This window comes from Camelus bactrianus, chromosome 5, assembly GCF_048773025.1.
Source record: "Camelus bactrianus isolate YW-2024 breed Bactrian camel chromosome 5, ASM4877302v1, whole genome shotgun sequence".
Classification (NCBI taxonomy): Eukaryota; Metazoa; Chordata; class Mammalia; order Artiodactyla; family Camelidae; genus Camelus; species Camelus bactrianus.
The window spans coordinates 42362114-42384227 of record NC_133543.1 but is presented as its reverse complement, the minus strand read 5'-3'; the positions used below and the strand labels follow the sequence as shown (position 1 = coordinate 42384227).

Genomic DNA, 22114 nt, shown 5'->3' with positions numbered 1-22114 from the left:
CAAGGTGTTTCTGAGAGCATAATGCGGGCTTGGAAACAAAGAGCAGACACGCGGGCCAGGCCTGCATTTCCCTCTAACTGCGTTAATTGGCAGCTGCTTGGCCTCTGGTTCATCTGCCACGGCCAAAGCAGGACTCAGTCCTTCTCTTCCTCTGTAATTACAGGATTGCTTGTGGTTCCTGAGTTGAAAGTTGATCTTTAGTACTTCTCCTTTTCCATTTTGTCATCACTTCACCCATTCCTTTGACTTCTGTATATTTTTCCAACAACTTGTTTTTACCTCATCTTCCTCTCTTTATTATATTATATTATATTATTATTATTATTAATCTTTTATTACCTATGCTCCACATCCCTGGCTTCCTTTCTAAGGACTTTGGGAAATGAGGTGAACTTTGTGTCCATGGAAGATGCTGAGAGGGTGGTCTTTAAAGCTAACCCCAGTCGTCTCCTCCCACTTGAGTCCACATAAGGTGACAACTCTCCTTTCTTGATGCAAATTCTCTCCAGTCCATGGATAAAGCCGCCTCTTTCAAGAAATGGCTTGATTAAGGATGCACTCAAGGTTCACAACTGAAGAACAAAACCTCCTGTTATGAGACTGCAGATTTCCAGGCACTTGTGACCAGTCTTTCACTGTCATAAATACAGACCGTCTAGCCATGCTTTTCCCCCATTCCAGGTTATAGATGTTCAGAGTTCCCTACCTTAGGACCAGGGAAATCCTGAACAGACATAAGTTTTGTGAACATAACCCAAAATAGATTGTTTTGAGAATAGGAACAAAATTACGAGTCCAAAGGGACTGGGAAATCAACCAATAAGATCAAACAGGTGTGATATGTACACCCAGGGAGAAGCGTCTAAAGTAAGGCCATGACCTAGGGCTTGCTGGACATTTTCCATTTGTTCCTCTAGTCTCCTCTTTTCCCTTTGCCACCCTTCTCTGTGCCCTAGGCAGCAAGCTGGCCTTCCACTGGAATGACAGACTCCTATGCCCTTTGGCTTCCTGTTAGATCCACCCAGTGGGGAATGTAGGAGATCAGAGAGAGGAGAGGTCAAGGTGTTTATTCACTGGCTCCCTCACCATGGGTCACTGTGGGCCAGCTGAACGTCTCCTGTCAGGTGTCTTCTTTCTCAGGTTCCAGTCACCATTCTATCCCTTGTCCTTTCAGGCCTTGAAGAATAGCAGTACTCTTCTACTAGCCAAAGGCAGTGCACTGCCCCTTGTGATTTCTCCATAACCTGCCAGCACCTTTGTTAATAATCCCTTTATTAAACCCTCTTCAAATTACCCAATTCAAGTGGGCCATCTGTTTCCTGCTACTGATTTGATGCTTAGACAAGATCTCTGCTTAGGCAACGTAGAAACAGGGATTTTTTGGAAATTGCAATGGGAGATGATCAGGAACCCAGCTACCTGGGAACTGAGGCCCCATAGTTAGGAATTTAAGTCACTCTTGACACAGAGGGACAAAGGAGAAACTTCTTTACTGAAGGTTAGTGATGCAGAGAAGTGAATAAATTTACTGACACCTGGAGGTACCAAGCTCGGATTATTGATAGTAACATAAAATTTATTGTGATTTCATCATAGGCCAGGTATTATGCTAAGCTCTTAAGACATTATCACATTTTAGAATATTTCATACACTTTACAGATGAGGAAACTGAGTGCAGTGGTCATTGCCATTTTGTCTACTCAACATTTCTCCCTCAACATCTCCCAGTAACAAAACTGTTCTTTCCTGCAAAGAACTCATTTTATATATTTTAGGTAGGGCTAACTCTGGTTTTGCCCATCAGAGCAGTACACATCCCATGTGTGATGTATGGTTCAGTGATGAACCTGTAGCCCAAACAGGCCACTAAGTCTTCCTTGAATTTTGATACATGAACTTAGGGAGAGCTAGAAGGATAAGCTGCCACTGCCTGGGGCCACCTTTCCCTCCGCTTAGAAGGAGCCATTTCCAGTAAGAACTTACACAATATTATGCAAAGAGAACCAGAGAGAAGAGAGAGATGGAGACAGAGCAAGAGCAAGCCCACAAGAGATGACCTCATTTGCTCCTATATCAGGGTCTTCAAGGAGATTCTAGCCCTGGATTTTTCTTACGAGCCAACAAATAACTTTTTACTTAATGTAAATTGGATTTCTGTTATTTATCATCAAAAATATCCTGTAAATATATTAAGGCTTACTTAGAGTTTCTTTAGCTGAGCAGTGACCAAGATGTGTGTGAGGAAACCACCTAAGGTTGGGGAAAGACACTCAAATGGAGCAGATGAAACAGTCCTCGGAGCCCAGATAGATCCAGAAATAGTTGGCGATCCCACAAGCTAGAATGGAAAACCTTCTGATACTGGGACACTAGGGTCGAGTACTCAGAAATATATTACAAGATTAGTATGGAAAAAACATCAGTCCTGAGCTTTGTTAGTCCTACACAACAAACCTTAAAAACAAGCCTTATAAGGCTCAAACTGTCTCCAAGTAAATTGAGTATATCCTAGTACAAAGCTCAAGAATACATACAGAAATACAAGAATATGCAGCATCTAAAAATATGAAGGTAATGCTTGCTCGCATCCCATCAGAAACCACCAGATGTTCAAAGAAGTAGGAAAATGTCATAGGATGAAGAAAAATTAATTAAAACTGACCTAGAATGACACAGATAATAAAACTAAGTAGTCCAACGCAGGATAACCACATGTTCAAGGAAGTAGAGGAAACCATAAGTGTGTTAGGGAATAAAAAATAGACAATGGTATGAAAAAGACTCAAGTCAAACTTATAGAGTTGAAAAATACAACATCTAAGATGAAAAACACACTGAATGGAATTAAGTGCAGATAAGACACTGCAGAATAAAGCACTAGTGAATTCAAAGACATGTCAATAGAAACTATTTAAAATGAAACACAGAGAGAAAAATGACTAAAAAATATCAGCAGAGGATCAGTGAGCTGTGGGACAATCCCAGGCAGCCTCCTGCATGCAATTGTAGACCCCAAAGAAAAGGAGAGGGAACAGGGGACAGAAAAAAATGTTTGAAGAAATAACGGCTGAAATTTTTCCAAATTTGTTGAAAAATGTAAACATCCAGATCTAAGAAACTCAATAACCCCTAATTAAAAGAAACATGAAGAACCCATACCAAGGCACAGCATAATCAAGGGAGCCTCTGTCAGCAGCAGTATTCCTGATCATCATACCTGGCTTTCCAATGAGGGCAACCACAGAGTGTTTTAATGATGAAGATACTCTGTTTGCTAATGTACTTCCCAATGGCTTAATGAAGGAAATGCATTTGGGGCCATCTAGTGGAACAGAGGTGTGGGGATGGATATGCAAGTTGTACATGATCAGTTCAGTCCAACATCCTTATCTCCTTAAGCTTGTGGACTCCCTCCACCACACCATGCCAGGGAATCACTGGCATGTCATCTCATTAAATACAGGCCACCGCTGAGTCCAAGTTTTGGTCAGTCAACCAAGGAAGATGTTAGAGCCACCTCCTACTGCACAAGTTGACACGTTAAATCCAAAATCTCTAGGAAGTTCACCCATATCAATGAATTCAGCCCAGCCTACTGTTATATCTTCTTTGGACAAATGCCCTTAAAATGCACCTCTACGGAAGTTTCCAGGCTTCTGTGGATACACATTATTAGTAAGGCCTTGAAATTCTTTGGGGGTATAAGTTAATTCCTCCTAGATCATAATGTGTACCCATTCCCTGGAACGTGCTGGGTTTGACCCAATCCACAGATTCAGTAGTAAGAGGGAAGGGTTGTAGGTAATCTTATGAAGAATAGACATCCCCTTTCAAGGTATTTACTCCAGGTAAAGTTATCACAGGGTTTTCCCAGCAAAAGAAGTACAACAATGGACTAGATGCTCATGGAAATACATGGTCTTACCACAGACCCATTTCTCAGAAAAAGCTAGGCTGTTGAAAGCTGGAATGGCTTACTGAAGACTCACTTATGGTGGCAGTTGAGAGACAACAACCTGAAAAGATGGAGTTCAGGATGTGCTTTGAATCAGAGACCGTTACATGATGGCATCTCCCCCACAGCCAACATACGTAGATCTGGAAATTAAGGAGCAGATGTAAAGGAAAATTCTTTTCCTGAAAAGAAAATTCAAAAATTTCTCTTTTGAGAAACCAGGATTTGCTAATAATTTAAAAATAATTTCAATCCCTCATCCTGCCTTCTCTCCATTACTAGTAAGCAACAGGGTTCTAAAAAATATTGAACTCCAATTTTAGCTTCCTAAAAATATAAGGGATCATTATACATGTTCAATATTATAGATTGTAAAAATGATAACCTTCTAATAAAAAAATGAGCAAAGATTCCCCAAATGAGCAATAGAGTAATGGTAGCAAAACAAACAAATAGGAGAGCCAGAAGCAAAATATTATGTGGCATTCCAAATATGTTTTAATGATTCCCTAATAAGCTTTCTAGTTCATCCTCCTATTTGATCTAATAAGCAAACAGAGAAGCAGCCCCCTGATGTTATAGGCAGACAAATTACCCTTCGTGTTTAGGGCACTATTCCAAAGAAATGTTATAAGAAAACAATAGGGAGGGATCCTGCATGTAGCCCTCTCTTCAGCCCACACCACTCTGCTACGACTGTGATGTGAGGATGCACTGCTGAGACTAAAAGTTAAAAGTCAAGTTGATGTTGTTAATCAAGTTGATGTTATTAATCTCTTGGTCCTTTAGTTGACTAAAAATATTTGCTGAGATGGAAGCAGTTAATGAAAAGAATTATGGTTACTTTATTAGTATCACTGAATAAATGTCTCTTCAGAATGCAGCTTATCACTCAAAGCATATCATATTGTCCTCAACTTACTTATTCAATTTCTGGCCAGAGAAGGTTTCAGTATAATAATTCCCTACTAACCGTCTCATTGATACGGGCCCTGGTCAGTATGGCCTCCAGTGAAGCAAACCTAGGACTTGGAAAAGTGTCTGAACTCCTGAGAGTACTACCTAAGCTTACCCAAAACGTTGATTTGCAGGCTGCTCCTTCTCTACTGAATTCTGGAAAGCTCTAGAAGGATTTGATAGCCGTGAAAATCCTCAAAGAACACCACTCAAGCGTAGAAGTGGCTTTCAAAGGTTTAGAATTAATTGAAAGAATTGTTTTCTTTAGATCTAATTCTTATTTACAAGTCATTTTTAGGGGCTTGGACTTAGGTAATAATATGCAACAATGTGACTAACTCTGAATTCAGATTGGAAACCATTTATTTGATCAAGGGTAAACAAGTTCTAAAGCAATAGGTGAGGGAATACATTAATCATAAAATCATTTAGCAAGAAAAGAAGAGATCAGAGAAAATCCAAAACTAGATTTTTTTTAAAAGTATGTTTAGGGAATAGTCATGTCTCCAAACAAGAGCTATGGTAAATAAAGATATAGCCAAAGCTCTGGCAAACCATGAAGAAAAGCTCTTCTCTTCAAAGGAGAGAGAATTTACTGTCTCCACAATCACGTGGACAGAGTGGATGAGATGTCAGGCATCTTCTGCTCTCCCAAGATACACAGTGTGCACCTTGGTTTGACAAGCAGTTAAAAGGAAAAAACTAAATAGATTTAGATCCAAACTTTAAAAGAGTTCATGCAAACAGGCATTCTCACACTGAACTGGGACTGTATTTTGTTAAACCATATCTGTAGGGCAATTGAGCAATATATATCAAGGGCCTTAAAAATGTTCATGTCCTTTGAGTAAGATATTTCACTTTAGCCTAAGGAAAAAATTTTTTTTTATTTACAATGGTCTTCATAAGAAAGAAAGAAAGAAGAGAAAAAAGAAAGAAAGAAAAAATTAAAAGGCCAAGAAAACTATCAAAGTTTTTAAAAATTATTAATCCTTAGTACATCAAGTGGAAAAAAAAAACAGGTTACAAACTGTGTGCCCATTATTTTCCATTTTGTAACTGTGTGTGTGTGTGTGTGTGTGTGTGTGTGTGTGTGTATTTATGAAAAAAATATGGAAGGACTTAGAATAATTTTTCTAGAATTTTTCTTTTTGTATTTTCAAATCTTTAATGGGAAAAAAGTCTTTAGAAGAGATTTGGAGTAGCCTCTTACTTCAAAGAATATTATGAATTCATGATTAAAGATGGTGATTAAAAGTAAGGGACCCATGCAATGCTGCTCACATAGCATTCTTTTCTAAAATACTCTCCTCCATCTTCTGTAATAGCTGCCTGTCTTTCAGGGACCTATAGCCTCAAAGAAGTTGTGAGATTGTGCCAATGTGTATTCCATCATCCCTTAATTATTTGTGCCAACTGATGGGAGCTGAAATATGGAAAGCATCAAAAAGATAATCCTAAATTAATTTGTATTTGGACTTGGAATATGACCAAACACATGTGTTTAGACATGAATGTATTTACCCCCCAATAAACTTCATACCATGTCCTCACCACTTCTGGCCTGGCTCCCACTTACAGCACTGGGGAGGTCCTGGGAACCAAAGAAATCTGCGAAAGGATTGTTTGGTGATGGAGATTTGGCTTGAATGGTGGATATTTATACGTATAAATGTAAAAACATCCATATATAATTGTCAACATATTTATATTCCACCTACAGTAGTTAATTTTTCATGGTTCTTTGATTAAAAGGAGATTTTTATTTGTGCAGAATTCTCCAGATTTGGTGAAAGCGGTGACTGGAGTAACGGGGAGAAAAGATATCTTGGCAGGACTGGCTACATAATTTAAGGAGCCCAGTGCAAAACAGAAATGTGGGCCCTCTTATTCTAAAATTACTAAGAATTTCAAGATGGCAACAACAGAGTATTAAATCAGGAAGAGGACCTTTCTAAGCATGAAGCCTGTTGTGAATGCACAAGTCACAGGCTCATGAAGACAGTCCTGAGTCTTGGAGCCAGGGAGACATGAGATCAAACTGCAGGTTTTTCATTTATAAGCTGAGTATCTTGAGTAAGTCACTTAAACTTTTAAAGCTTCCGTTTTCTCATCTGTAAAATCGTAATAATGATTGTGTATAATTGTCAAGATTATTGTGGTGATTGAGAGAGAGCACTATACTAAGGGCATAGCATAGTGTCTGGCTTGTGGACTCTTTTTCGTCCTATATACTGCAGTTAGAGTTCATGTTCTAAAATGTAAACTTGAGGGTCTCTCCTCAACTTAAAATTACTTTTGGTTACCCACTGTCTACAAAATAAAGTGGAAGTTCATCTTACAGACCACGAAGATCTTTGCTATTCAGATTCCAGCCTCTTCTCTAGACTTGCCACCTACCACTCTCCCACATGTATCAAGGTCCCAAAACTAATTTGTGAGTTTTTCACTTTTCCTTAAGGGTCAGTAATTATAATAGCATAAGTGACATATGTTAACAAGACAACAAGTTCCAAATGGAGTCACTTATGCTACGTTCCAGATTACCAAACCAAGACTTAATTACAGTTTGTGCTCTCCCAAAAGTGGAATCCTAAACCAGTCAATCAGGAATCTCCTGATAATCACTAGTTGAGTAATCTGTCCGACAGACCCCTGTCATCCCCTAAAGGAAAGTAACCTTGCAATAACCAACCCACTTTTTTGCCTAGTAAAAAATTGCCACTCCCTCCTGCCTATAAAAGCCTTTCATTTAGTACAGCTCCTCGGAGCGCCTTTCTGTCTGTTAGAATGGATGGTGCCTGATTCAAATAATTTTTTGCTCAAATAAACTCTTAAAAATTGTAATATATCTCAGTTTATGTTCTAACGCATATAATAAATGTTTCTCTGTGCCAGGCACTGTGCTAAACACTCTACTGGAGGGAGCACTGATTCTTCACTCCTGATGCTTTCTCCCATGAGAGGGAGCTCCAGGAGCTGTAACCCTCCTGGATACTTCCACCTCCTCACTTACCCTCCCTGGGGGAAGAGTGATTTATTTCATTGATAAGCTTGGAAGAAACTGGGTATTTATCATCCAGCCTCTTCCTCTCTCTGTAGCAAATCTCCTCACAGGGAGATTGCGCTCCCAGCTGATCTCAGGCAAGCTGTAAGATTAGTAGCAAAGACCTTTGCCCAGTGGGGGACCCATTGTCTAGGACTATGACCAGGTGGTAAATCTATTTCTGGTGTTCCGGATCTGGAAGCTTATGCTCTCCAATGTCGGTGTTACTGATTATAATGTCTCCTGTTGGCCTTACTCTTTTGTCTCTTTCTTAATTTGTTCAGGACTTGAGTGAGGAGACTAGGTATTATTTATCGAAGCTATGCAAATACCTCAATACAAACTAAATCCATTAGCTCCTTTCAGTCTCATAACTGCCATAGACAAGCATTTTTCTCATCCAATTTTTACAGATAAGTGAGGAATACTGATCAAGTGGCATAGTCAAGATCTGAACTAGGTCTCTCTAATGCCAAAGATTATGCTCTTAAAATTTCCCATTTTGTTTTTGCGTACAAGTTTAATAATAAACGATAAGAACATTCAAATTTTGGGTTGAAAAGAAAGCTAATGCAGTATTATATCCAGTATGCTTATATTCTGTTTGGCAGAAAAGTAAGCCAAGCTAAACTTAAATTCAGCAAATGCTGAATTTTATTTTAGGAAGAGCAAGCTGCAACCATAATAAAGGACTGTATTTACAGCTAACAGCAATAACCATGTTACTCCATAGGTCTTACACTACAAACTGAAACTATATTTCATGATTTACAAGGTCTGAGATGTAAACAGTAAAAGGTTTTTTTTTTTTTTTTTTGGAGATTTCTCATTAACAACCACAAAACTAGCAATTTTGTGAGGAATTACGTTGTCTATCCTTTCTCAAAAAACACACAAGACATTTCTTTGATGGTGAACCCATTCTGGTTCCAACATCCAACTATTTTCAACATTCTGGGAACTCCTCCACACCCCACCTATCTCTGGGAAGGTTTGACTCCCTACCTACTCTGTGAAAAGAAGGGAATTTAGAACATTTCAGGTAGGAGACTGCCTACTTCTGACCACCTGAAGAATGAGCTCTGTCTGCTCCAGTTCCTTCGTGCAGGTACATGAGTGAGACGTCAAAAATCCACTAATACTTCAGTCATTTATGCTGATGGCAGTTGTGCTAATAAGAGATGACAAAAGGATGCAGTGCCTAAGAATTTAGATCTGGCAGATTTAATGCATCCACTTGTATTTATAACTCCACCCCTCCTCCATGTGATCCTGTTATTGTTCCATAAGAATTCCTACCAAGACTCCACCCCAGGGCACCCCCTTCGCTTGCGGTCATAGGAATGGCAGCACTGTCCGGTATTTTCCTCTTTATCGTGTCTGTATCCTTCCATACTTTACTCACCAACATGTATTTTTCTGTCTGTCATGTTTGTCTAATCCTATTGATTCAATGCATTATATTTCTACCAAGAAAGCAAACTAATAAAATATGTAGTTTGACACACAAAAAGTACTCCCAAGCACATACACACCTTTTGTATGTATAGATCTTCCTGTCTTTCCCTTATATATTGCCTGACTTGACACTTCTGCTTTTCAATACAATGCTTGCCACTCCTAAGTATCTCTTTAACATTCTATCCAAAATTGCAAAAAGAAAGCAGAAGGTGAAGGAGTATAATTTGTGTTTCTTGTAACCTTCATTATTTATTGAATACACTTTTTTTTTTATAACCACCTTTGTAGCACTTCAAGACACACCTAACCACCAGTGTTCACTTTGACAGGCCCAGTGAACAGTGGGACTCCGGGAGGATCCTGGCTTGGGAAGGCAATCAGTGAGGTTAGTTTGCGCTCCTCTCTGTTGCAGGAATTGTCTTTTGTGTGAGAGAGAAGGTGATTACAGCAACCTGCAGAGGCTCTGGATACTCAGAGCGTGGAGTCTGGTCTCCGTGGGCGTGGCACCCTGTTTGCAAAAAGGTTTCACTTTGTTGCCTCACTGACATTCATATAATCTGACGACATAGGGAATATTTTGCCTTTTCAAATTGATAATTTGAGGCACAGACAGCTAAATGGCTCCAGAACATGCAAACGTGATCAAGTAAGTTTCAAGTTATAAACTTGGAATTCACACTCTCCTTAGTAACCTGGTGGTGGAAAGAACTTCCAGTTCCCATATTTCCTAAACTGCGTGATATAGAGAATTCAGGAGCAGGACACTGGCCTGCTTCCTCCTGTTGCACAGAAGGCTGTCCAGCTCAAGGCTGAGAACCCCACCCCCACGTCAGAGGCTTGGGGCCTTTTCCTCTGCGCAGTAGTCTGGAGTTGCCTGCCTTCAGTCTCCCGCCCATGTGACCCTTACCTCTCTGGTTTCAGCAGGCAGGTCTCAGTAGTTGTTGGTGGTCACCGTGGTAACAGATGCCTAGGTTTCAGCTTCAAATGCCCCTTTTAACAAGGCAGTTTCAAGAATATTTGTGATAAATTACCAGACCACAAACTTAAGTGTGGGAAATTTTGCTTTGAAAAATCTAATAAAAAGAAGGCAGAAAGAATGAGCAGCAGATGCAATGGAGAGAATGGGGCCAGACCTGGAGGGGCAGATGGAAGGGAAGCCAGGCCTGACTACTGAAAGCCAGATCAGAATCCATTCAGACCAAAGCTTTAAACTATAAATGGTCCCTGAAGGGCTACTTGCTGGATGGAGCCAGAATTCCTCAGGAGGAAGGATGGTGGTGTGAGAGGCAGAGAAGGCAGGGGTTGAGTAGGTCCTGCAGAAGGCTGTGTATTTTAAAGAGCTCAGTTTCCTGTTTTATTGCTGACTCTGGTGGCTAGACGTCAGCAACAATTTTCCTCTTGTTTCTCGATGTATGAAACCAAGAGTCACTGTGACCTGGAGAGGACACACTCAACTAAACTGTGGAATTTGGCATGCGTGAATTTCATCAGCGACCTAAGCTATCCACAAATCCCAAAGACATAGCAGACTTGATCATGTTCCAGGATTCTGTTATTAATCTCTTATCTCTTCTACCCACTGAAAATCTCACAGAAAGATAAAATAACTGTAATACATTGCTACACTGTTACATGAAAAAAAAATCATAGTCACTCAAAGGAGGACATGTCAATACTCCTTTGATATCTTAATATATAAGCACGCCTTGTCTATCTAGGGGAGTTTAAACGTATACCTGGTTGAAGGCAAGAGGATAGCCTAAAAGAGCTTTCACAGACATTTTTAATTTCTGGCCAAGCTCCTTAGGTCCCTACAGGACCGTCTTACTCTTGCTGCTCATGGAAAGCACCAGAGAACAGATGCATTACAGTTTGTGACAGGAGAACAGCCTGTGGATTCCGCCTACTCCCTCCAGTCCATCTGGGAGGTGGGTGAGAGAGGAGCTCATAGAGAGAGAGGCTCTTCTGGGAATCCCTGGGGGGACCATGGCTATTGGTGCTCTATTTTCAGTAGATGGCACTGTGTCTATTGAGATAAGCAAAAGGAGCATGTAGATGGGAAATCTTAATTGTTGCTAGAGAAAGCATATTGCATTTGAGAATGCATGGTATATATACATATATATCTTTTTTACTTAGTAACATGTAACACAAATACTTATTTAGTATTCATGTTAGCACGCTCTTTGGAGCTCAAAGAACTTTATAATCTATTATTCTGGCTCAGACTCAGGCCTGTGGTGGAGCCCAGGCTATTTTATGAGGGGTATTGTTGGGATAAGCGTAAATCACTGAATGTTCACCCCCTTTATCACCCAAACACGTACCTCACATCTGTACTCTACTGTGCCTGGATTCCCCTTTACCTGAGACGGAAACCTCTGACACCTTGGTTCCCGCCCAGCACACAGGGATCCTCACACCCCCAGAGGCAAGGCAACCAGGTCAGTTCCTTACACGTTACTGGTCCGACGGAGCAGATACTGTTAGTTGTCCATCCACACTTTTTCCTTTATAATAGACATCTACTTATTTTTTTTCCTCTTCTGAGTGTTTGCAGGAAAGTAGACCCCAGCACCAGAAGATGAATCAAATTTATTTTAAGCTGGTTGTGGGCTCCCATTTGAAAATGGGAAAAGAATCTCAATTTTGCTTTTTAGAAAATGAAACTCTTAACCCAGTATGGAGGATGGCATGGATGAGAAGAGGCTCTGTGAGGCAAGCGCTGTGCTATGCACTTACTAGAATAGTGTCTTTTATTCCTTATTATAATCTTGAGATAGGTACTAGGCTACCTGTTTTACAGATGAGAAAACTGAGGCTTACCAAGTTTAAACAACCTACCTAAAATCACCCTTGCTGTTGACTGAATACATGATGAGATTCTAACCATTAGAGAAGTCTGCTGTGGGACTTATGGAAAAGGGACATGCAAGGAGAAACCTCCTATTTCTGTCCCTTGACATGACCTTCTGTATATGACCCCTTGGACTGCAGCATTTATCTTGAGATAATTACAGGAGCCCATCTAAGAGAGTAAGGCAAAAGTCTGAGGATGACAGAGCAGAATGATGGAAAGAACCTGGGACCCTGATGATGCTGTAGAGCTGCTGAATTAACCAACCCTCAAACTTCAGATTTATGTGTCAGTCTCTTTGAAATATATCTTCTGTCACTTATAGCCCCCCAAATCCTAACTAATACAACCTAAGAGCCTAGCCACAGATAACTAGAAAAACAATTAGTGCCTAAGCCAAGAGCAGCTATCCACAGGGTAACTGCCGAGAAGTCAGGATATGCCTATCCACCCATCAGGGCCTCTCTGTGGATCACATCTAATGAGACCAGTCAGATCCTTTCGGGGGGAGGCTGAATAACATTTTCTTCCAGCTCTTCAGGAACCTCCCTCCATCACTTAACTCATCTCTCTTCTGTATCGTCACTGTATTCTGTTTATACTAACACCATCTTAAAGATCATTTCAGTTTTTTTGTATTTAAATACTAACATAACACCTTTGTCAAATACAAACCTTCTTACATATAACACTCTAAATAGCTTTTCTCTTTCACACTCAGCTTATTAAAATAATTGTCTTCAGTTCCTATCCTTCAAGTCACTTTTCAGCCTATGGCAGTTCATACCTACTATGCCCCAAGAGGACGTTGTTTCTTATAGGTGTTACAAAATAGTAATAAAATAAGGTATCAATTGCTGTGTAACAAACGGTCCCATTAAAAACAGCAGCCACCATTTATCGTCTTTCATGATTTTCTGTGGGTTGACTAGGCACAAGTGGTAATTCTGTTCTGCATGGCATTGTCTGCACCTGTGGTCATCTGAAGACTTGACTGGACTAGAACATCCACTATGGCTCATTCGCATAGCCAGCAGGTGATGTTGGCTCTTGGCTGGGAGCTTAGATAGAAGTCAGTTCTTCTCCTCATGGCACCTCCATATGTGGGCTTCCCACAGCATGAACACTGGTTTTAAGGGGAAATGTTTCAAGCCTGTGAAAGCAGAAGCTGCCCAGACTCAGAAATGAGCAGTCTCACTTCTGCCACATTTTATTGGTTGATAAAACACCATCCAGTCAAGATTCAAGGGGAGGGAAATAGATTTCTCCTCTTGATGGGAGGAATAGAAAAAATGTGCAGCAAACTTTAATATGGCACTGTTATTAATGGTCTTCCTTAGTGATAATTCCAGTGAAAATAATACAGTTTTTATTTTATGTGGCATCTCAATTCTTGAAATATTTCATTCTTTCAACTTGCATGACAACACACTCTTCTGGTTTTCTTGATACTTGTAGAGCCACTCTCACTTTCTTGTGAAGAATCCTCTTCTTTTCCTCAAACTCAAAATATTATTATTCCTTGGGATTCCACCCTTCATCCTCTTCTATTATCAGTTTCTATTTTTCTGTCTATCTTACTGGACATTCTAATAAACTCTCAAGACTTCCATTATTATCTACATATTAATCATTCTCAAATCTTTATTCATAGCTCTTATTTCTCACTTAAGTTCCAAACCTAAATATCCCATCTTCACTAAACAACTCCTATTTCCATTTAAGTATCTTATAAGCATCACAAAATCAGAATGTCTAAAATTGAGCTCATTGTATTTTCTCCCAAAGCTTCAATTTCAAAGTTATCTCTCTCTGTGAATATCACCATAATTCCCTCAGTTACATGATACAGAGAATTAATCATTTTAGACTCTTTTATTTTGCTGACCCCTATATCTAGTCACAGAGCTGGCTAATATTATCTCTTTATTATCTTTCAAATTAGTTAGGTTGCCTACACCTCTTCTCCAGCACTCCAGTACTGAACTCTATCATCTTTTACCTGACACATTGCAGCGTCTTTTATGTAGTCTTCTCTTCCACACTGGCCTCCTCTTTAATTCATTATCCACACTGAAGCCAGAGTAGTTTTTAATGGCAATATTACATCATGTTTTGCTCTATTTGGCAGCATATATACTAAAATTGGAACACTAGAGAGAAGACTAGCATGGCCCCTGTGCAAAAGTGACTTACAAATTTCTAAAGCATTCCTTATTTTTTTCTTTATTGATGGGCACACAGTCTAAAGGTGTAATTTGTATGACAACAGCAGCACAAATGAAGGGAGAGAAGATGAAGCCATGTAGGAGTAAACTATTGTAATTAAGCTGGTGTTAATCTGAACTAGATTCTTATAAATTAAGATGTTAGTTGTAATCCTCATAGCAGCCACCAAGAAAATAACTGAAAAAATATAGTAAGCGAATCAATAAGGGAATTAAAGTCAAAAATATTCTTTTAACACAAAGGTAACAGAGGAAGGACCCCTCCAAAAAAAACATAAGATATATAGAAAACAAATAAAAAAATAGCAAATATAAACACGACTTTATCAGTAATTTCATTAAATGAAAAGATATTGAATTGAAAGGTAGAGATTAGCAGAATGGAGAGAAAAATAAAATCCAACTGTATGCTGTCTATAGGAGGCACACTTTAGATTCAAAGACACAAAGAAGTTGAAGTATAGGAAGAGATATACTAGGTAAACAATAACCAGACGAGCTGGGAGTGGCTGTACTAATATCAGACAAAGTAGACTTTAGGAGTAGAATTATTACTACAGACTAAGAAGAACATTTGGTGATAACAGACTTAATCCATTAAGAAGATAGAACAGTTACAAATATACATACACCTAACAACCCCAAACTCTTGAAGCAAAAATTAACAGAATTGGAGGAGAAAATAGGCAATTCAAGAGTAACGGTTGGAGATTTCTACATCTCGCTTTCAATATGGGTAGAACAACTAGATATAAAATCATCAAACAAGTAGGAGATTTGAACAACATTGTAATTCTATTCACAGAGACTTACAGAGCACTCCATTCAACAACTGCAGAATACACATTCTTCTCAAGTACATGTGGAACATTTACCACGGTAGAACATATGTTAGGCCATATAACGAGTGTAAATAAATTTCAAAAGATTGAAATCATATGAAGTATGCTCCCCAACCACAGTAGAATAAAATTAGGAATTAATAACAGAAGGAAATTTGGCAAATTCACAAATACGTGGAAATTAAACACAATCAAATAATCAGAGAGTCAAAAGGAAATTAGAAAATACTTTGAGGTGAATAAAAATGAAAACACAACATACCAAATCTTATGGGATGCAATGAAAATAGTGCCTAGAGGGAAATTTATAGCTGTATGTGCCTATATTTAAAAAGAAGACAGACCTGATATAGGTGTGTTATACTAGAGACTCAAACACCATATGCAGCATGGCTCTCGTGATGTTATAATGGGAAAGAATCAAACTTCATATTTTAAAGATACAACATCTCCCCAGATTAATCAATTTAGTACGGTTCATCAAAATTCTAGTTGGATTTTGTGAGAAATTTATACTTCAGAGTTCATATGGAAAAGCAATATCCTCAGATACCTAGATTGCCTTTTAAAAGGAGAATAAAACTTTATAATATTAAAATATATTTGAAGCAATAGTAATAAAGAACAGGATATATTTACATGAATGAAGAATTCAAGAGAAATGGAGAGTCTCTGGTATTGGTACGGAACAATGATTTATCACTGTGTTAGATGCCATGCAGTTGTGGGAGCTGGTAGAGGACAGCTGTTTGACCTGCATCTTGGGTTGAGCTTGAAGTCTTTATAGGTCAGACAGACCAGCAGTTGGAAAGGAAAGTTAGATGTGGATGAGAGGACAAACACATTGGAACCAGTGAGGACAAACTGAGACCCACAGGACAAAGTAGAATTAACATCTGTCTCTCATCACCTTCCATCTCAATGCTATGAGTGACCAGCGAGGGAAGGTAGCACCTTTCACCACGGAGGTGCCCACACACTTGGGGCAGAACTTGGAGAAGATCTGTCAGGAGCTGGAGGAGCTGAATGTCTGGGTTGACAGAACAAGATGAGCCAGTAGATCAGTGACAGCTGTGTAAGAGGTCACTGTACCACTGACCTTCAGAGCATTAAAAAGAAAGAAAAAGAAAAGCTGCCCTTTCATTTTCTACTTTTCAAATATCACACAAAACGTCTCTCGTGGCCAACACTAAGTCAGAACCATACAGAAAAGAGAATTGTAGGAGATGTGCTTCCAGCATAGCTAATGTGACACAGTACAAAGCCACCACGGTAAGGCTGGTTTGGTTCAAGAACAGGGACAAAAAGGAACAGAAATGAGTGCCAGGGACATATTCATGTGCGAACTGAGTAGACACTAAAGAACAGCTGGCTGTGGGCACACGAATAAGACTGGGCCTCTACACAACACAACAAAAACCATGGAGTCCACACGGATTTAAGAATAAATATAAAAGTTACAACTATTAATTAATAGCGTAAAATAGAACAGAACATCTTTGTGGCTTAGGTATGAGGACAAATTGCTTAACACGAAACTTCAGAAGCATAAATCATTAAAAAAAAAAAAAGAATTTTATTGTATGTAATTTGAGGCTTTCTGTTGTTGAAAATTAGTAGATAGATGACCAAGTAGGAAGTCTGAAAATTATAAGAACTCAATATCCAGTATATCTAGTAGATAAAGATCAACTACAAATCAAAATGGAAATACTGTACTCCCAGGGGAAAATAGGACAATGGCTGTCATCGTAGCATGGGTTCCCCCCAAAATAGAATCGGAGGCCAAAGTTTATGAGCTACTGCGTTGTTAAGGAGTTAAATCCCAGGACTGAGGGAAAGGCATGTAAAGAAGAAAACCGGAGAGAAAGAGAGACTATTTATTTATTTATACATATATAGAGTCATAGTTTACTATTTTATTCAATGGGTTATTTTTCTTTACACTAATTGATTATTCTCATGCTCAGATTTTTCCTAATCTAGCCAATGAGCACCCCTTCAAGCTGGCTTCTGTGTCCTTGTTTTGTTTTGTTCTGCTCTTTATTTTTTACTTTTTAAATAGAATTTTGAAAGGTTACTTTCCATTTATAGTTATTACAAAATATTGGCTATACTCCCCATGTTGGACAATACATCCTTGAGTCTCTTACACCCAGTAGTTTGTATTTCCCACTCCCCCACCCCTATGTTGCCCTCCCACTGGTAACCACTAATTTGTTCTCTATGTCTGTGAGTCTGCTTCTATTTTGCTATATTCACTAGTTTGTTGTCTTTTTTAGATTCCACATATAAGTGGAATATAAGTCCAGTATTTGTCTTTCTCTGACCTATTTCACTAAACATAATGCCCTCCCAGTTCATCCATGTTGCTACAGATGACAAAATTTCATTCATTTTTGTAGTTGAATAGTATTCCATTTTATGTATGTATATATACTTGGTTTTCTTCCATATCTTTTCAGATATACACCCAGGAATGGAATTGCTGGGTCACATTTTTAGTTTTTTGAGAAAATTCCTTTTGATATGTCTTTATCATTCTTTGGGCAGAGTTGGAAGATAACCTTCCATGGGTCTCTCATATTTCTGGCCATCTTGTGAGCAGTAGTCATAGGCTCACTCCCATATCTCCTTTGCAGTAAAGTGGGCTCCCCTCTCTGACACAATGTTGTATAGGATTCTTGCCCAGAGGAAAAATATTCTGTAAGTTCTTGGACAGTTATGGTGGCAGAGGCCTCGTAGGCAGGAAAAGCAAACCCAGTCCCAGAATATGTGTTTATTCTTGTTAGAACAAGCCTCTGGCCTTTCCAGGATAGAAGAGGCTCAATGTAGTTAACTTGACACCAAGTGGTCTTCTTGAGGAAGGGTCTTATATATCAGGGACTCAGGATTGGTGTCTGCTGCCGGCATACTGGGCATTAGATGGAGCAGCAACTAAATCAGCCTTGGTAGGTGGGAACCCATGCTGTTGGACCCAAGCGTTCATCTCTCCTGCCATGGCCACTACATTCATGTACCCACTGAGCCAGCACTGAAATAGCTGGTGACAGGGACTGGCGGAGTAATCTTGTCTACTTGGCTGTTTAGATCTTCCTCCGTAGTTGACGCTCTCTGCTGGGCTTTAACATACAATACAAAGATTTTCACGCTTTGTTCCCACTCCCATATGTTCATCCACCTCCTTGTTCCATTCTTTCAATCTTACTCTCTCATGGGTGCCTGCCCATGAGTCTGGATATATTGTAGCCTCAGGCCACCTCTTTCACATAAGGTGGATAAACAGGTGCATTACCCAAAACTCTGCCCACTAGGAGAATTTTCCCTCGCCACTGTCTTTCAAAGCCACTTTAGAATGAGGCTGCAGTGCAGCTGCTCCCATTTTTAAGCACCCACATACTAAGCTGTTCTGTTTGTAAATCAAATTTGGAGGTTTTGCTCTCCTGTCAGCTGGTGATAAGAGATTCCCGATTTGATCGTAGTGAAGTGAGGGAGAGGTGCTGGTGCGCAGTGGTGAAGGTCGTGGGAGTCTGGGCCAGTGCTTCTGCAGCTTGTTTCCACTCTCTAGTGCTGCTCAGACTTGGGGTTCATGCTCATCTTACAGCAAACTGCTACAGGGCTCGAGCGGTTTGCCTTTCGGACTCTTATGCAAACTGGCTATGACTTGAGGGCTCTCTGTGAACCGAGCTCTTGACAGGCAGTTCTGGAGGCACAGCCATTTGGTGTCTCATGATCAGGCACTCCGTCTGTATCAGTGCCCAATAGCATGCGTACGGTGCTGTTTGTTTGTTTGTTTTTTTAATACGTAATTCTTTTTGTGCCAGAATCTCAGGAGTCTGTACTCTTATTCTCCCACTGGGGTTTGCCGTAGTCCCTGCTACCACATTGAATCCTTTCCTGCCAGTGACATCTCTAATACCATAGGACCTGCAGGGTCTTGGGGCCCAAGCAGCAGGGTGCTGCTTGGATTAGCTACAGAACTCTTTTTTGCACTGGGACCTACTCAAAGCTGGCAATGTTTCTTGTCACTTGGTTTATGGGCTGGAGAGCCATGCTCTGGTGTGGAAGATGTGCTCTCTAGAGCTGAGATCAACTTACCAGGCATAGGAATTCCTTCCTTGTATTGGAGGTGCAAGATACAATGATTTGGCTTCTACTTTGGAGGGTGTGCCCTGGCACACCCCTGACTACAAAACTACAAAATTTTACTTACGCACCAGGGATACGATTCTTTTTAGGGTTTATTTCACATGGAGCAGGTATGTCTTACTAAGTCCTCCAGTATGCTGGCCACCCCTTATTCCTTAGCCCAACTTAATATAATATCATTGAAATAACGGATCAGTGTGAAGTTCTATAAAATGTCCAGATGGCCCAGATCTCTTTGGACTATATTCTTACACAAAGCAGAGAATTAACACAGCTTTGGGAATAAAGTGTAAATATGTATTATTACCCACTCTGTGTAAATGCTAACTATTCCTGAGGCTATTTTCTGATCATAATGTAAAAGAATGCACTTGCCAAGCCAAAGGCCATGTGTTGTGTACCTGAAACCATGTTCATCTGCTCTAGTAAAGATATTAGTCATACCTAGTACTGTGGCTGCAATGAGGGGGACAATTTAAGTTTGCAGTAAACTGTCATTTTCCAAGATTCATCTGGTTTCTTCTGGGAGCCAAACTGGCAAATTAAATAGAGCCCACCATCCCTGCATGTTTTTATATCCTTAGAGATGGCACTAATTTTTTCTGTCTCCCTACCCTGGGATTGTGATATTGGTGTTGGTCTTGCATGGGACTTCGGGAGTGATGGAGTATTTTCAGAGGCTTCTCCTTGGACTTCCCACTATGAGAACTCTTACCCCCAAAGGCCAAGAACGCAGAGTCAGATCTCCGTTAACTGCTACATAGTTCAATCCCAATTGTACATTCCCGGATCATGAAAATGACTGCTGGGTGGATCAGTAGATCCCATAGGTCCTGTAAGCAGGACCTTGAGCAAGACTTGACAAGCCTCCATTCTAACACAGAGACTGTGATGATACTTCAGGTCTCAGAATATCAACATCAGTTTAATCCTTTGTTTCCCACAGTGTTCAAAATGATTGAGATACCTAACTATAGGTGACTACTCAGTCAGTGGGTTTTGTACCTAAAAACTAATTCAGATCTAGGAGCTGATCAAGTGCTCGTAACATTTAACTGTCCTCAATCTAGTGGTCATTCTTCTTCTAACAGTACAAGCTGAGTTGTATCCTTGTTGGGTGCCCATCTATTTTGCCCATAGGAATACTGTGTTCTTGTAACCATCTCCATTACTCTCTGCAGGTCAGGCCCCCTTGGCTATCCTGTGACTCTGCCACTTATTAAGAAAGGTACATCCCCCTTGCTTCTGGCAGTTAAGTGCCACTACCTACTGTCTGTTGATCTGGGGCCCTAACATCCCCACTGCTACCATTGAGCCTAATTCTGTAATGACCTCTCTCATTTAATCCTGTCTTATAAACTTTTGAGTGATGCTGGTTCTCCTCTCACCAGTGCACTACCTATGGCCTTGGCATTGATGAGTCTAGTAGTCCTTCCCATGGTACATACCATCTGCTGTCTCTTCCAGCCTTGCAGGGATATCCACTTCAGCATGTCTATTTCCCTAAACCTTTTAGTTCCGTTCTCCACTGTCTACCATAGTAATTCTGGCATTTCAGCTTCATTTATTATGAGCCATCATTTTTTTCTATGCTTCTAAGATCTGTATTAGTCACGAGTTCACACCATCTCCTCAGATCCTTAACAGGGTATTAAATCTTATATTTTGATTGTCCACAAATCAATAAACTCTCCTGTATCCAATATATTGTTCCAGTCTGCTTGATGAAGTAGCCTCAGAATCCAGTCCCAGCTCCTACCAATACATTCTAGTTAGGTCTTGCAACTCCTTTGGGTAGGAGTCCCTTCCCTTCCTTATCAGGCCCATTGTGTCCCCAGCTATGTTATGTTGGAACTTAACCCTAGTTATAGGCCTTCGTGGCCAGGAAGGGAAATGGGGGCAAATCATGAGGAAGGAGCATGTGGCCTTGCAGGGAAAGGCCTCTGCATGATTTTCAAACAAGGAAAGAGTGCCAGCTCTTAATGGAGAGGGATGGTCACTTCTGCAGGTCAGAAGGATTCAGGGAAGTCTGGGGCTCAAAATCTTAAATAACATCTACCCAGATGTCCCCAGCTCAAGTATAGTTTTCTGTTTCTCCTAACCATAGCTCTAATCTTGGCATAACAGAGTTGCTTTGATTCAGCATTTAACCTTTCCCATTATTGTTTCCAATTTAAAACAAAAAAAGTCTCTGTGTCTGTTTGTGTACAAGTGGACACCCAGGCATGTACATGCCAATGGAGTTTGTGAGCATTTAAAGAAATTTCTGCAAGGAAACATCAAACTTTTAACAGTGGTTAAATATATGGAAGGGAGTAAAATGGGAAGATGTGGAGAGAGGAACTTGAGCTATTTACTGTATATTTTTTCACATTGTCTAAATTTTTTCTACAAACATTTGTATGAGAAAAATTTAAATGATCATTACCTTAGGGGAGAGAAGGAAAGAAAGAAAACTTTAGCAGTGTTCTTTATTTCCTCCCAGAGGTTTGACCTCACATGACCCCATCCCAAGGGGAGGGGAGGGATGGGTGAAGGCCACTGTGCTGTGAACCAGTCTCCTGCTCCTGGAGAAGGTTGAAATGTGGGGGAAAGGCTTATTATCTCGGACAGAGGGG

The 22114-nt window shown here is 40.0% G+C and overlaps 1 non-coding gene across 1 annotated transcript; it reads left to right on the top strand.

Annotated features, from left to right (window-relative positions):
* Positions 1–14392: 14392 nt before the first annotated feature.
* On the top strand, positions 14393–14499 carry LOC123613209 (U6 spliceosomal RNA). The gene has a single exon (XR_006720563.1). It is a non-coding gene; the product is annotated as a U6 spliceosomal RNA (small nuclear RNA).
* The last annotated feature ends 7615 nt before the right edge of the window (positions 14500–22114 follow it).